Source organism: Bos grunniens, chromosome 10 (assembly GCF_055505025.1).
Source record: "Bos grunniens cultivar Pamir isolate PY7600 chromosome 10, Bosgru_T2T1.0, whole genome shotgun sequence".
In the NCBI taxonomy this organism is placed as follows: Eukaryota; Metazoa; Chordata; class Mammalia; order Artiodactyla; family Bovidae; genus Bos; species Bos grunniens.
This window is the reverse complement of record NC_141174.1, coordinates 40,860,125-40,877,402: the sequence shown is the minus strand read 5'-3', so window position 1 is coordinate 40,877,402 and position 17,278 is coordinate 40,860,125.

Genomic DNA, 17,278 nt, shown 5'->3' with positions numbered 1-17,278 from the left:
TATGTAGATGACACCACACTTATGGCAAAAAGGGAAGAAGAACTAAACCTCTTGATGAAAGTGAAAGAAGAGAGTGAAAAAGTTGGCTTAAAACTCAACATCCAAAAAACTAAGATCATGGCATCCAGTCCCATCACTTCATGGCAAACAGATGGGGTAACAATGGAAACAGTGAGAGACTTTATTTTTGGGGGCTCCAAAATCACTGCAGATGGTGACTGCAGCCATGAAATTAAAAGACGCTTGTTCCTTGGAAGAAAACCTATGACCAATTTAGACAGCATATTAAAAAGCAGAGACATTACTTTGCTAACAAAGGTCTGTCTAGCCAAACCTATGGTTTTTCCAGTAGTCATATATGGTTGTGAGAGTTGGAGTATAAAGAAAGCTGAGTGCTGGAGAATTGATGCTTTTGAACTGTGGTATTGGAGAAGGTTCTTGAGAGTCCTTCTCCAATGGACTGTAAGGAGATCCAACCAGTCCATCCTAAAGGAAATCAGTCTTGTATATTCATTGGAAGGACTGATGCTGAAGCTGAAATTCCAGTATTTTGGCCACCTGAGGTGAAGAACTTACTCATTGAAAAAGACCCTGATGTTGGGAAACATTAAAGGCAGGAGGAGAAGGGGATGACAGAGGAGGAGATGGTTGGATGGTATCACCGACTCAATGGACATGAGTTTGAGTAAGCTCCAGGAGTTGGTGATGGCCAGGGAAGCCTGGTGTGCTGTAGTCCGTGGGGTTGCAAAGAGTTGGACAGGACTGAGTGACTAAACTGAACTGAATAGCAAACTTGGGGCTTTCCTAGCGGCTCAGCGGTAGAGAATTCACCTGCAATGGAGGAGAAGAGGGTTTAATCCGTGGGTCAGAAAGATCCCCTGGAGGAGGGTAACCCACTCAATTATCCTTGCCTGGAGAATCCTGTGGCCTGAGGGGCCTGGCAGGTTATAGTCCATAGGGTTGTGAAGAGTCAGACGTGACTGAAGCACACACAGATGCATTATAAAACTTAAAACCAAAATGCTTTAAGCAGAGAGAAAAAGGATTTTACTGGATCACATCACTGGAAACTCCAAGAGAATCTCTAATGTAGGTTGATGCAGAAGCTTGGAACTTCATTCCCAGGGACTCTGTATCTCTGTGCTTCTCTCAGCTCTACAATCTTCAGTGCGTGGGTTTTGTCCCCATGTGGCTCCACTCATTGTAGCAGAAATATACAATTCCAATCACCACATCTTCGTACCACATCACACAAAGAAAACTGTCCCCGTAGCTTTCTTGGAGAGTAAAAAAGCTTTTTATTAACAGCTCCCAGCAACCATCTCATATCTCATTGGCTCATATTGGGTGAGGTGCCCATCTTTGAACCAATAACTATAGTACAGGAATAGACTTCTCTTGCTGTCGCAGATTAATTTCACCTAAATATTATAGCCAATGGGAAAAGATTGGTTTTCCCAATGCCCTTTGCTATGTAAGGAGTGACCTATGGAGCAGCAACTTCTACCTTCAAGGAGAAATATGGGTCTCGGGTCTCATCCAGTACTTACAGAATCAGAATTCGTGTTTGCACAAGACCCCCTAGATGACTCATCTGCACATTCAAGTCTGAGAAGCATTGACTGTTCTAAGAAAGGCGAACAGATGCTGAGCAGTCACAACAGGTGACTGCTACACAAATTTCCCTGTGATGGTGTTAAATTGATTCTGACAGCATTTTCTATTGAGGAGATGGCAAAATGAGTGGAGCAGTTATCATTTATCAGTTTGAATGTTTTCAGTGACAAATAAGAAATCTCCAACTCAACAGGCTTAAAGAATAAGGGAAAATATATTACCTTCTAGAACAAAATGCTATAAAGTAGGATGGCTTTTGGGCTTGTTGTTTCTTTTAAAATCATTCATTGAAAATTCCCAATGGGCCTTCCCTCACATTTCATTGACCAGGACTAGTGACCATGCCCACATCTAAACCAAGAAAAATGCTATCTCCATCACTGGTCTGGGCAACTCAGGATGTATCTGTGACTCATCAGGGGAAGGCGAATGCCAAAACCAAGTCAGGTCCCAGGCAGCAAGGAAGAAAAGTCACTGATACCCAGGGATTAGCTACATCTTTAATGTGTTTGTGGAACTTCCTAAGATTGCTACTAAGGACTTCCTTGTGGCTCAGCAGTAAAGATTCTGCCTACAGTGCAGGAGACGTGGATTCGATCCTTGTGTTGGGAAGATCCTCTGGAGCAGGAAATGGCAATTCACTCCAATATTCTTGCCTGGGAAATCCCATGGACAGAGGAGCCTGGTGAGCTACAGTCCACAGGGTTGCAAAGAGTCAGACATGACTTATCGACTAAACAACAATAATAATGTCAGTACTCATGTCAATATGCTTGGTTTCTTTTTAATCAGTTGTTATTTTAAAGCTCTACCTTAAAATAATTCACTGTATGTATTCATGTATCTTGCTTTATAAAATGAAGTGAGGAAAGTGTTTACTAAGAAAAAGACCAAGAACAGCAAGAAAGAATTTTCATATTCAGACTTCTGATTGAATGTGACAAAAGGCAAGATAAATAAAAAAGACACTTGACAGAATCCTTTATATTTATAAAAAAGGTCTTATTTATTTTGTATTTGAGCAGCACAACTTCCTTTTCCAAAGCCCACAGCTGGGGGTCAGACTGTCTGTATCAACCAGGATCACTAGACTTTCTGGCACTGTGATACTTAAGCCCTGGGGTACACATTTAAATTGTCATTTTGGTCTGTCTCACATTGACAGTCTTTGGCAAGGAGAGAAAAATAGAGTATGTGGTTGGTGTGAACAAGGAAAACCAGATGTATTTGCCAGCCACACAACAAAGCTAGAAGTTTTTTCACACTTAAGACTTGTTTTCCTTCATTAAGGCAAAATACCAAATTAATTCACAGTTTCCTAAGAACAAGGACCAGCCCTGGCATGAATTAGAAGGCAGTTAATTACACGCAGTGCTACATCAATCCTCTATTGATGATATGAGTGTTTGTTAGGAAAAGGTGGACAATCTTGAGACCCTCACCCCACCCCCAGGGGGCTGCAACCAGTGACTAGCGAGCCTCTCTTCTGAGTTCTGTGTAATAACTGGGCTCTCCAGCTGCTCTCGCTCTCCACCCCGTCTTGTGGCCGCAGTAGGTGGTTTTGCACAGGCTTTATTTGGTTACTGAATGGATGGTCTCCTCGTGATTTCTTTTGTTCCCATTTTATTAGCAATCTTCCTGGGCAGAGGAATTTTGGACAAGTAAAGATGCTGGAAGGCAGTTATATTATAGATTTCACAGGCTTCAGAATGGCCATGCTGGCACTGCACCAGTCTCCAGTTGATTTTACCCTTCAAGCCTGGCTGTTTTTGAACATTCTTCTTGGATTTTACAATAGAAAGAGCATTTACTACAATTGAGGATCTTACAGAACCAAGTCCTAAATCGAGTCCTTTAGATGCGATAGCTCATTTAGTGCTCTCGATTGTCCTTCTCAATTGACAGTGTCAGCTCCATTTAAAATATGAGCCTCTGAGGCTCAGACTTGTTCCTGGTCACACAGCAAGTAGGTGGGAAATCCAGAGTTAAAATCCAGCTTTAATTTACACTAAAGTCTACGCTCTTTACAGTCCAAGGCTCCACCCTGTTCTTTGGGGTTTTTTTTTAATGACATATTTGCATCCTCCTAAGGAGCCAGGGTTTTGAAGAGAGAGGGAACCCAGCACGGAGGCTGAAGGCATGGAAACCACAGGCTCATACGGTGGTTGTCCCAGCAGCAAAACAGGAAGGAGACCTCACTTCTGTGCTCAAGCCCTCACGTTATCATTTGAGGTGTGTTCCTGTTCCTCCAGGTTGGAGACATTCATCACTGTATTCCCAGAACCTAATAGCATCTAACTCAGACAACAAAAGTACCAAATGCATTTGAATGGCTGGAGGGGAGGTGGTGAGGTGGCCAGGGTTGGGGATGGGGAGAGATCACAGGAAAGGAGTAGCCTCACTTTTTTTTTTTTAAAGTAGTCACAGCATATTATTCTCAGTTTGAAACCCAAATTGTAAATTGTTGCTATGACATTGGGCACGAAACTAAACATCTCTGAATTTTAAAAATAATAGTATCAACTCTATAGTTTTTTTTAGAGGATTATATAAAATGAGAGAAAAAAAATATGCAGAGTTTAGCTTGGTCTCTGGATGGGGCAGGCTTTAGATAAATGGTAGCTCTTATTAACATCAATCACCATTTTTATCATTATCAACATCAAAATGGTATTTTGCCAATGTTGGGAATAGTAGTCTTAGGTTTGTTTATAACTGAGTGAGGTCCTTGGCTGCCTGGCTGAAGGAATCTTGGTTTATTTTTTTTCTTCTTTGTTTATTTAACAGTAAATCCTTTTTGTTTATCTATTTTAAATATAGCAGTGTGTACATATCAATCTCAAACTCCAGTTTATTATTCCCTCCCCACCCTTCCCCCCGGTACTGGTCTGTTTTCTTATAGCAAGAATCCTTGTGAAAGGAGTTTCTGGTCACTTGGCCACATTGCTCTTCAGAGAGCAGGCCTGGAATTCTGACCCTGGCAGGCAGGGCTTCCATGGTTTTCTATTTTCCATAGCAATTGCTTTTTTCACAGTTCTGTCACCTGGGGGTTGACTGCTCTCCCTTTCTTGACCTACCAAAGCACCATCATTTCAAGAAACAAACATTGGAATATTTGCCTCCTAGGTAATATGGAGACCAACTAGTGTTTTCCCCAATGAGTATTTTAAAACTAGAGATTTGTACGGCTCATTCAGAACCGTTTTACCAGAAGAGGCAGCCGCAGGGAAAATAACTTAAAAGGACATGTGAAAGATGGACTCAGCCTGTCTTCGTGGTAACAGAAATATTGCTGTTATTAATATCATGCACTTAGAGAGTTCTGCTTTCCCAAGGAGCTCAAAGCATCACACATATATTATCTTATTTCTCCTTGCCACATGAAAAGGAGGTAAAAGACAGGAATAGGCAATCTTCAGCGAAAGAGCACTGTTTACTGAAGTACATTTGGGTAGAACAAGAACCAGACCAAATCATCCCTGTCTGGTGGGAAGAGAACTAATGAGTCGTAGTCCCAGGAGCCTCTGACTTCTGATTACAGAATCCAGGGGGTCAGGGGCTAGGTAAGAGCTCCCTTTGAGTGAAACATGCACCCACACCTTAGAAGAAAGGCAGTGTGGTGAGTCTCTGAGCCACTCAGCAGCCTTCAGCATCTGGGGGTGCCACTTCCCCTTGGAGCTGTGGATGGTCAGGTGTGTCCAGCGTCTTCCCCTTGGCATCTCGTTGATCTTGGCTGTTGAACTCGAGGGATGTTTGCGGAATTCTGAAGGTAGAGTCTAGCAGAGTTCCCCATTACCCAGGACCTCTCCCTCTGAAAGATATTAGGATTATGCCTCAGAAGATGCACCAGACTGGGGTCTCCCACTGCCCCCCAAGCCTTGGGAGATCCTCTGCAGAGTTGTTTGCCCAAGAAGCTATCCGTGAGTTCAGGCATTTACTTCATGCTCCACACCCTCAGTTTTAGTTCTAGTCCAGAGCATGTCAGACTTTAGTTCATCTTAACTGAAATTAGACTCAGTAAAATAGCTAGCGATTAAAGGCTACGGGCCCACATTTAGATCGCTGTTGTTTTGCATCTGAACTGGAGCTTAATGGGCTTCCCAGGTGGTGCTAGTGGTAAAGAACTCCCATTTTCCTTCCCTGGGTTGGGAAGATGCCCTGGAGGATGAAACGGCAACCCACTTTAGTATTCTTGCCTGGAGGATCTGGACAGAGGAGCCTGGCAGGCTACAGTCTATGGGGTCAAGAAGAATAAGACATTGTAGATGGTGGGAACTTTGGATAAAGCTTGAGGCATTTGGGGCCGAGTAGATGCTTTTGAACCGTGGTGTTGGAGAAGACTCTTGAAAGTCCCTCGGACTGCAAGGAGATCCAACCAGTCCATTCTGAAGGAGATCAGCCCTGGGATTTCTTTGGAAGGATTGATGCTAAAGCTGAAGCTCCAGTACTTTGGCCACCTCATGCGAAGAGTTGACTCATTGGAAAAGACTCTGATGCTGGGAGGGATTGGGGGCAGGAGGAGAAGGGGATGACAGAGGATGAGATGGCTGGATGGCATCACCGACTCGATGGACGTGGGTCTGAGTGAACTCCGGGAGTTGGTGATGGACAAGGAGGCCTGGTGTGCTGCGCTTCATGGGGTCGCAAAGAGTTGGACACGACTGAGCGACTGAACTGAACTGAACTGAACTGAGAACCACTCATTGCTCAGTGCTGTATGGTGAGGACATCTATAGATGTCAGGTTCTGACAGACCGGAATTTCAAATCCAAGATCCATGTACTTATCCACATGATTCTGGAAACTTCTCTCATCTTTCTAAATCTCAATTTTCCTTTCTGTAAAATAAAAATCACCACATGGATTGAGATGGGGTGGTAATGAGGCATGCACTCTCCTTCCTGAAGAAGAGTTCTAGGTAAGACAGTGGAGATCTTTATCTCCCTGTTTCCTCAATTACAGATAACTTGGGGGCTTCCATGGTGGCTCAGCAGTAAAGAATCTGCCTGCAATGCTGGAGATGCAGGAGGCATCTATTAGATCCCTGGGTCAGGAAGATCCCCTGGAGGAGGGCATGGCAGCCCACTCCAGTATTTTTGCCTGGAAAATCCCATGGACAGAGAAGACTGGTGGGCTACAGTCTATAGGGTTGCAAAGAGTTGGACATGACTGAGGTGACTCGGCACACATGCACGCAGGTAGCTTGGGACCCTTAATGTTTCTAGGAAATGGCAAAATTGGGTCTATCCCTTAGGAAACTCCAGGAAAATGCTAGTATTTCATAACTATTTATTACAGAAGTTTGTTTTTTTTTTAATTTGTTTTTTCAGTCAGTGGAAGAACAAGTAGTTAGTGAACTTTGGGCACCAGGCTAATACTGCAGACACCATGACGGAAAAGGAGAAAATCTCTACCCCAAGGAGTGGTGGCTGTTGTGTTCGGTTGATTTTTCTGCCCCAGTTGGTGATATAAAAGCCCCAGGTGGCCTGAGTTGGGTTGCTGTCTGTAGAGCAGGAAAAGGAAACAGTAAACATTCTGCTGAGTTGATGTAGCCCAGGGATTCAGCAATTTCAACCACACCAATTACAGCATTTTCTGTCAGGATTGACCTTTAAGGAGATTGCCTCAATTATAAAAGGTCACCATCTCCTGGCTCTGGCACAAGCAAGTCCTGAGCTAGGTGGTAAAATATCACCAAATAACCCCATGGAAATTCTTTGCCTCTTCTCTCCAGCAGCGACTCGAGGCTATCAGACACCTTTACAAAAAAAAAATGGTTAAATAGCTCTAAGATGCAAGGTGTGAGCTGGAAAAATTAAGCACTTACATCTTAATATGGGTAAGTTGTGTGGGCTTTTTCATTCACAATTCAGAATCAATTTTTATAGCTAGTTAGTGGTTACTTCTAAATGAATCAATTCTAAGGGCCATATTTTTCTCCACACAAAAAAGTTAAGGTATCAGACTACATCTAGCTCCAAGAAGTGGATTAACATAGATACTCCTAGAAGACACAGCCTTTCCTAAAAACCAACAAAAGGGCATTAAATTAAGGGGTTATTTTCCCACCTCTACTTTTAACATACATTGGGTATTGCTGCTAAGTCGCTTCAGTCGTGTCCGACTCTATATGACCCCATAGAGCCCATGAGCCCACCAGGCTCCCCCATCCCTGGGATTCTCCAGGCAAGAACACTGGAGTGGGTTGCCATTTCCTTCTCCAACATTGGGTATTAGGACTTGCTTATTCCTTAATGCACAGCAATATTAACTAAAATGCACAAACAGAACAATGGCTAGACAGTGTGAACTTGTTTAAAGACAGATGGGCACTGAGCCCTCTTCCCTGCAATTCCTTCCCTGTCCCCTCCCCTACCACCCACCACGCAGTGAACAGTCAGCTTGGTTTCCTAGACTCCTTTACAATTCCACTCCCCAAATACACGATGTGTGAAGCGGCGTGATATATAACTGTATGATCTTAATTACATAAAAGTGAATGCTTAGTTGTGAAAATACACAAATGAGACCTAGAAGGACACAACAAATGGTAAACTGCTTGTGATTATGAATGACTTTTTTCTTTGCCTCTTGTGTTTTTCTGGTTTCCTATTATGCATGTGTTGACTTTTAAGAAATAAATGTTATTTTAAAACCCTTTAAAAAAAAGGTATATTAATTCCTGCAGGTAGGAGAGAAAGTGGGCAAGGATGTTCTATATCAAGTTCCTGTTTTTCATCTTGGTGCCTTGACACAAACTGCAATAAGAGGAATTACATTCCCTAGCATTACTGTGGAGAAGGCAACGGCACCCCACTCCAGTACTCTTGCCTGGAAAATCCCATGGACGGAGGAGCCTGGTGGGCTGCAGTCCGTGGGGTCGCTACAAGTCGGACACGACTGAGCGGCTTCACTTTCACTTTTCACTTTCATGCATTGGAGAAGGAAATGGCAACCTGCTCCAGTGTTCTTGCCTGGAGAATCCCAGGGATGGGCGAGCCTGGTGGACTGCCGTCTATGGGGTCGCACAGAGTCAGACACGACTGAAGCGACTTAGCAGCAGCATCAGCAGCAGCAGCAGTGCTGTAAGGATGACAGTGTCTCTGGATGGACCTAGAGACCATTCCCTGTCATGAAGCTACATCTTTGTGGGCTATAAGACTCCATCTCCCTACACCCAAGAAGTAGAAGACAGACTGGGTTAAGTGTTCTCTTCAGAGGGAAAAGACAAGGGAGAAGAGTTCAAAGAGAACAGTAAGTGGAGTCAGACCCACAGTGATCCTTGGGATTGGCTTCCCACCTGCACAGCTTCCTCTATGAATCAGATCCAACCCTGTCATTACACCAGTTCCAGAAAAATGTCCTTTGTGTCACTGGACAGGATAACTGGTTTATTCTCAAGCCAGAGGCACAAAATCAGACTGGAAACTAATTCTGAAGCACATTCTCACATAGCTTGGATTTCCTGGTCAGGGAGGGGTCTGGAATGTCTAACTCTTGGGCCTTAAATGCATTTAGAATCTATTTTTGGCGGCGCTGGGTCGTCGTTGCTGTGCTCTGGCTTTGTCTAGTTGCAGCACTTGGGATCTGGAGCACGTGGGCTTCAGTAGCTGTGGCACATGGGCCCCGTTGCCCAAAGGCATGTGGAATCTTCCCGGACCAGGGATCGAACCCATGTCCCCCCACCCCCCACCCCCGCCACCACATTGGCAGGCAGATTTTCAACCACTGGACCACCAGGAAAGTCTGTTTAAATTGTTTTTTGAACTCTAGTTGTCAGCAGAAGATCTTTTTCCCTTGTAGGTATAAAATTAAAAATTTCTGAAACGTGTGGAGGTCTCCTCTTCAGTTTTGCTGTTCTGAAGTCTCAAGTCTGTGTCTAGATGAATGTTCCTATGCATTATTTGGAGTCACTATTTGGTGTACGCTTTCAGTTGAAGATCTCAGTATTTTTGGCTCCAAGAGAAAGAATATGACTGACATCAGTCTTCTCAAAAGCAGTTTAAGATGCTAGAAAACAACAGCACAAGCAATATTACAGTTTTGAGTTAAGTAGTGTTTAACCTAGAATTGCTGCCCACTCAAGTGAGAGGTCAGAATGGAGACCTTTTTAGTTATCAAAGACACAGAAAATGTACATCTCATGACTGGCGAGTTGGAAGTATCAGACTGAGGAAAGTAAGAGAGAAGGAGTGACTGAGCAGCAATCAGAGATTTGCCAAAATTAGGTTCAGTTCAGTTCAGTCGCTCAGTCATGTCCGACTCTTTGTGACCCCATGAATTGCAGCACGCCAGGCCTCCCTGTCCATCACCAACTCCCGGAGTTCACTCAAACTCACGTCCATCAAGTCGGTGATGCCATCCAGCCATCTCATCCTCTGTCATCCCCTTCTCCTCCTTCCCCCAATCCCTCCCAGCATCAGGGTCTTTTCCAGTGAGTCAACTCTTCGTATGAGGTGGCCAAGTACTGGAGTTTCAGCTTTAGCATCATTCCTTCCAAAGAACACCCACGGCTGATCTCCTTTAGAATGGACTGGTTGGATCTCCTTGCAGTCCAAGGGACTCTCAAGAGTCTTCTCCAACACCACAGTTCAAAAGCATCAATTCTTCAGTGCTCAGCTTTCTTCACAGTCCAACTCTCACATCCATACATGACCACTGGAAAAACCATAGCCTTGACTAGATGGACCTTTGTTGGCAAAGTAAGGTCTCTGCTTTTGAATATGCTATCTAGGTTGGTCATAACTTTCCTTCCAAGGAGTAAGTGTCATTTAATTTCATGGCTGCAGTCACCATCTGCAGTGATTTTGGAGCCCCCCAAAATAAAGTTTCCACTGTTTCCCCATCTATCTGCCATGAAGTGATGGGACCAGATGCCATGATCTTCGTTTTCTGAATGTTGAGCTTTAAGCCAACTTTTTCACTCTCCTCTTTCACTTTCATCAAGAGGCTTTTTAGTGCCTCTTCACTTCCTGCCATAAAGGTGGTGTCATCTGCATATCTGAGGTTATTGATATTTCTCCTGGCAATCTTGATTCCAGCTTGTGCTTCTTCCAGCGTTTCTCATGATGTACTCTGCATGTTACAACTTAGTTAATCATTCCCACTTCTGTAGAAGATTGACCACACAGCCTGTCTCACTGATGCCGCTGGCCCTGGACAATGGGCACTCACACTGCTAGTTTGGGGTCCACAGACACTAAACAACCTGTTTGATGCCACCAAATACACCATCCACCAGAGCAAATACTCTATGGTCTCTGTTTCTTTGAGTCACTAGTTCTCAATTCGAAGTCCTGAGTAGGAAAATCTGATGGTCAAATCCAAGGTAGCTTGTTCATGGCCACAGATGCAAAGGACATTAGGAAAGTGGATTTTATGCATTTTGAGTTTCCAATAGAGGATCATGGGCTTTGACACCCTTGCCCCGAAAGGCTCATCCAGTAAAAGTTCCCCACACAGAAAAAGAGAGTTCAGATTCTGAGTAGAAAAATTTACAGATGTCTTTATAAGACAACTTGGGCATAATTGTTGATATCATAAGGGCCAAAATGCAAACTAAAATGAAAAATAAAATTGGAAACTCCAGGAAAAATAAACAAAAGAAGCAAAATGGCCTATGAAGCAGAGTAGGGTGCTTGATTTTTATGTAATTGATTGAGTATAACATCATAAAGTGCTTTTAAACTCTGATGCTGGAAATTTTTCTACCAATGACTGAGGAGCATGAGGCCAGACCTGCAAAGAGGAAGCACAGTCCTAGCATGCTGTTCAATACAACAATGAACACAAGTCACGCAATCTTAACAAACAGGTTTCATTGTTTTATTAAATGTTTACATCGATTTGTGAGCTAAGTATGTTTGCTTGTGAATGAAAATGTAAACCACACTGGCAATGCCATCACGTAAGTGATGGAAGGCGAAATACAGGGAGGAGGGGAAAAGGCAGAGGAAAAAGTAGGACACAAATATCTTTATTTTACAAATAGGGTATCAAGAAATGTATTGAAAGTCAATGGGACAAGAAATAGAATAGCATATTTAAAGCTACAAAGAGAAACTTTAGACATTTAACTATCAAATGTTGGAAGCAGAAGAGGAGCAGGGGGCAGCACAAGTGACCCAGATCTTCATCTTTCACTTTTGAAAGTCAATAGAAAGCTTCTAAATTTAACAAATCAAGATATGGTATTACAAGCATCTTTCAAGAGGCACAGTGATAACTTCAGAATGACGGAAAACTGACTCGAGATCGCTTTCAAGGAAGGGGACTAAAGTAAAGAGATGAAAGATTTTCACCATTATCTCTTGAGTTGTTATTATGCCTATATATAACTTTGATAAACATTAAAAGTAAATAAGTAAGCATATTTGATTGAAAAATAACCAAAATGCACTTATTTATTTCCTTTGATGCATGAATAGAAGAAAAAGTGGACTTACAATATTAAAAATAGATTACAATATTAAAAATAGAACTAAGATTATTTAAAAATTAGTTTGTGACATTTCCTGTCTTTATTTTGTCATCTATACAACTAAAGAGCAATGATTCATTTTAATTTCACTGAACATTATTCCAATAAAGATGTTAAAGAAACATTTGAAATGTGCAGTATATGTGAGCTCAATGTGGAATATACAACAGGTTTTCACGTTCCTTTTGGCAAGTCTTGATTTGCATAGAGCTCTTTTCTTTTTCTGCTTTTGGTGTTGTTTTTTCCTGAATTTCAATTTTAGAAATCATCATCAGCAAAGATCTGCAACAGAAGACTGTATTTTCAAACTAAGTCTCTTACTTTGACAAAAATTGTTGAGTTTTGCAATTAATTCCCATCTGTAAATCAACTGGATGCATAAATGGCAGAACTTTGATAAGAGTGAACAAATACAATCATTAGTGAAATCCTAATACAAAACAATTGACTATGAATTTAGGTCAGTTTGTTTGCTTTGAAACACTCTTCCTCTGTACTATTTTATACTTGACTAGTCCTTATTCAATTTAAGTCTGAATTTGGCCATAAGGAGTTCATGATCTGAGCCACAGTCAGCTCCTGGTCTTGTTTTTGCTGACTGTATAGAGCTTCTCCATCTTTGGCTGCAAAGAATATAATCAATCTGATTTTGGTGTTGACCATCTGGTGATGTCCATGTGTAGAGTCTTCTCTTGGGTTGTTGGAAGAGGGTGTTTGCTATGACCAGTGCATTCTCTTGACAAAACTGTTAGCCTTTTCCCTGCTTCATTCCATACTCCAAGGCCAAATTTGCCTGTTACTCCAGGTGTTTCTTGACTTCCTTCTTTTGCATTCAAGTCCCCTATAATGAAAAGGAAATCTTTTTTGGGTGTTATTACTAAAAGGTCTTGTAGGTCATGGAAAAACAGACTGGTTCCAAATAGGAAAAGGAGTACGTCAAGGCTGTATATTGTCACCCTGCTTATTTAACTTCTATGCAGAGTACATCATGAGAAACGCTGGGCTGGAAGAAGCACAAGCTGGAATCAAGATTGCCAGGAGAAATATCAATAACCTCAGGTATGCAGATGACACCACCCTTATGGCAGAAAGTGAAGAGGAACTAAAAAGCCTCTTGATGAAAGTGAAAGAGGAGAGTGAAAAAGTTGGCTTAAAGCTCAACATTCAGAAAACGAAGATCATGGCATCTGGTCCCATCACTTCATGGCAGATAGATGGGGAAACAGTGGCAGACTTTACTTTTGGGGGCTCCAAAATCACTGCAGATGGTGACTGCAGCCATGAAATTAAAAGACGCTTACTCCTTGGAAGAAAAGTTATGACCAACCTTGATAGCATATTCAAAAGCAGAGACATTACTTTGCCAATAAAGGTCTGTCTAGTCAAGGCTATGGTTTTTCCAGTGGTCATGTATGGATGTGAGAGTTGGACTGTGAAGAAAGCTGAGCGCCGAAGAATTGATGCTTTTGAACTGTGGTGTTGGAGAAGACTCTTGAGAGTCCCTTGGACTGCAAAGAGATCCAACCAGTTCATCCTAAAAGAGATCAGTCCTGGGTGTTCATTGGAAGGACTGATACTGAAGCTGAAACTCCAATACTTTGGCCACCTCATGCAAAGAGTTGACTCATTGGAAAAGACCCTGATGCTGGGAGGGATTGGGGGCAGGAGGGAAAGGGGACGACAGAGGATGAGATGGCTGGATGGCATCACTGACTCGATGGACTGAGTCTGAGTGAACTCCGGAAGTTGGTGATGGACAGGGAGGCCTGGCGTGCTGTGATTCATGGGGTTGCAAAGTGTCGGACATGACTGAGCGACTGAACTGAACTGAACTGAGTCCTTATTCTGTCTTGACACATTTTGTAATTGTTCCATAGGCAATTTGGAATCTTCATGTATAAAAAAATATTAACTTAAGAGATGTGAATGTGCAGGACATGGATAGCATCATTTGCCTAAAGTGTTAACACAGCATAGGAAACCCAACACTGTAAATGTTCTGAGATTTTGGAATAATAATATCTATGGCTAGAATATGAGGTAGGTGGCAGGACAGGGATGTGGAAGAGAGCAGTTCTGCGGAAAGTATGGGAGCAAAGCAGCATTCTGTCTCCAGAAGACATGAAAATCTGGGTTTCAGGCTAGTATCTCACTGAAGATTTCTTTTTTAAGTTTTTTTTTGATGTGGGCCATTTTTAAAGTCTTTATTGAATTTGTTACAATATTGCTTCTGTTTCTTCTTTTGGCTTTTTGGTCTTGAGGCATGTAGGATCTAAGCTCCTCAACCAGGGATCAAATCCACACTCCTTGCCCTGGGAAGCAAAGTCTTAACCAGTGGACTGCCAGGGAAGTCTCTCACTGAAGAATTTGATGATGGACAAAAGCAGAGAGGAAACAAAGTGATGTGCTGGGCACCTTCGCAATAAGAACTTCCAATGTGACAGGCAATGTAATTGGTCCACAGAGGGGGCCTCCTTATGTTTGCTGGGTGGACTTGCCTTCTTTATCATCAAAGATCCTCTGTGGACCACTATCTGATTGGGCCCTTGTGTTGCTTTCCTTCTTTCTTTGAATCATTCTTTGTGACTCTAAGAAAGACAACAGGCTTAGATATATTAACTTATTTCCTGGCAAGTTAGTGTGAAAGTCGATCAGTTGTGTCCGACTCTTTGTGACCCCATGGACTATAAAGTCCATAGAATTCTCTAGGCCAGAATACTGGAATGGGTAGCCTTTCCCTTCTTCAGGGGATCTTCTCAACCCAGGATCAAACCCAGGTCTCCTGCATTGCAGGCAGATTCTTTACCAGCTGAGCCACAAGGGAAGTCCAAGAATATTGGAGTGGGTAGCCTATCCCTTCTCCAGGGTATCTTCCTGACCCAGGAATTGAACCTGAGATTCTCCTGCATTGCAGGCAGATTCTTTACCAACTGAGCTATCAGGGAAGCCCTGTTCTATTTATATGACTCCTCCTTTATGTACTAGGAAGGACTCTGTCTGGTCAGGGATTTACTCCTCTTATCCTAAAAATCAGGATATAGCCCAGTTTTTAGAAGCTTCCCAGGATGTTCATGCTTATGAGTAAAATGCTCTCTAGTATTCTCATCTTACCTAATGTTCCCTCTTCAATATTACTTCCAGAACTCTTAAGTATTTTTATACACAGTTAAGAAGAAGCTCTGCAGACAAATTCAAATCTTTCTAGATGGGTCTCAGTGCCTCCAGGTACACACGGGTGAGCACAGGCTCCCTTGGTCAGAAAGGTAGGCAGTCCTTCTTGGAACTGCAAGATTGGCATAAAACAGTGCTAATTCTCATCTGTGAGGAGGGTCCTACATTCCCTTGACTTCCACTCCAGCCCCAACGCTTTCTTCATCATAGTGGGCACAACTTGCTAAGCACTGGCAAAGTATAGTTCCTGACTCTCCTCCACTGCTCCTTCGTCTGCCTACTTCCATTCAGTGAACAGATGTTCCTCTTTCCAAGTACCAGAAACCTTGAATCACCCTTAACTTCTAATTCCAAATTCTACAGATTTTTATTTTGAGTTCATCAACTGTCTCCATCCCCATTCCCTCAAGTTCAAAGCCCACCTCTCTTTCCTGGTCAATAACAGACTCACTCGTCTTCCTGCTTCCTTTCAAGGACTCTCACAGTCTCTTCTACACATGGCTGTAGATCTTAAAAAAACGAAAACAGTAGATGTCATCATGTTGTTGGTAAACTTAAAATCTTTCTATTGGCAGTCAGTTTACTTAAATGCAGATGTCTTAGCATGATTTATAGGACTCTTTAATACGGCCCCTGACTCCTTCTCCAACCTCATCTTGGTCTAGTCTCCTCCTGATTCCCAATTTAATGACATGGGTCTTTTTTCATTTGGTCAGATGTGGCCAACTTCTTTCTCACCTCAAAGCTTTCTCACATAATTGAAAAGTTCTTTCTCCCAGTCTTCACCTGGATGATTCTTTTTTACCATCCAGATCTTTCCTTTAATAATACTTCCTTAAAGATACTCTCTATGACTCTCTATAAACTCACATATGTGGCTAACCCTGTCTTTTTGTAAGACATCATTGCTCGAAGGGCAAGTAGCAACTTACAGATGTAACAAATGCAAGGCTTGCCTAGTTGTTGTTCAGTCACTAAGTCACGTCCGGCTCTTTGCGACCCCATGGACTGTAGCATGCCAGGCCTCCCTGTCCCTCACTATCTCTCAGAGTTTGCCCAGGTTCACGTCTGTTGAATAGGTGATGCTATCCAACCATTTCATCCTTTGCTACTCTCTTCTTTCACCTTCCATCTTTCCCAGCATTAGGATCTGTTTCAATGAGTCAGTTCTTCCCATCAGGTGGCCAAAGTATCAGAAGCTTCAGCTTCAGCATCAGTCCTTCCAATGAGTATTCAGGGTCGATTTCCTTTAGGATTGACTGGTTTGATCCAGGCTAACCTAGCCTATGCTTTATACTTGCCTGCTTCTGTCTTTCCCCAATCCAACCAGCCTGTGTCCCTTGCGATCTACATTTTGTGGCTTGTCTTGGGCCTGTCCTCACTAAGGTCCAAGCACATCACCAGGTTTTATATGGCTCCTCAGTTAAATATGCAGAAATCAGAACCATATGTTTGAAGACTCTAGTGATGTCGAAATTGTTCCTTGATATAGTAAACTCCATTCATTTACGTATTCAACAAAAAATTTACAGCTACTACATGCTAGGCACTATGCTAAGTATTGGGAATAGAAAGTGAGGAGGGAAAATGTCCTCTTGCCTGGAGCTTACATTTGACTAGAGATACAGATGTTAGGCAAACACACACACACACACACACACACATACACACCTCCTCCAGACATACATGTACGCATACAGTAACATTGGCACAAATTGTGATCAATTCTATGATGAAAATACTATGACTGGAGGAGCTACGATTTTAGAATTTCTAGTAACTATACTTTAAAAGGTTTAAATGGTGAAATTAATTTTAATAAAAATGTTTTTAGTTATCCAGTATATCTAAAATATTACTTTTCAACATGTAATCCATATAGAAAATTAGTGAGATTTATTTACATTCTTACAAGTCTGCACACTGCTATGTACTTTACACATGTAGCACATATCTATTCAGACCAGTCATGTTTCAAGTACTCAATAATCACATGGCCAGTGGCTACTA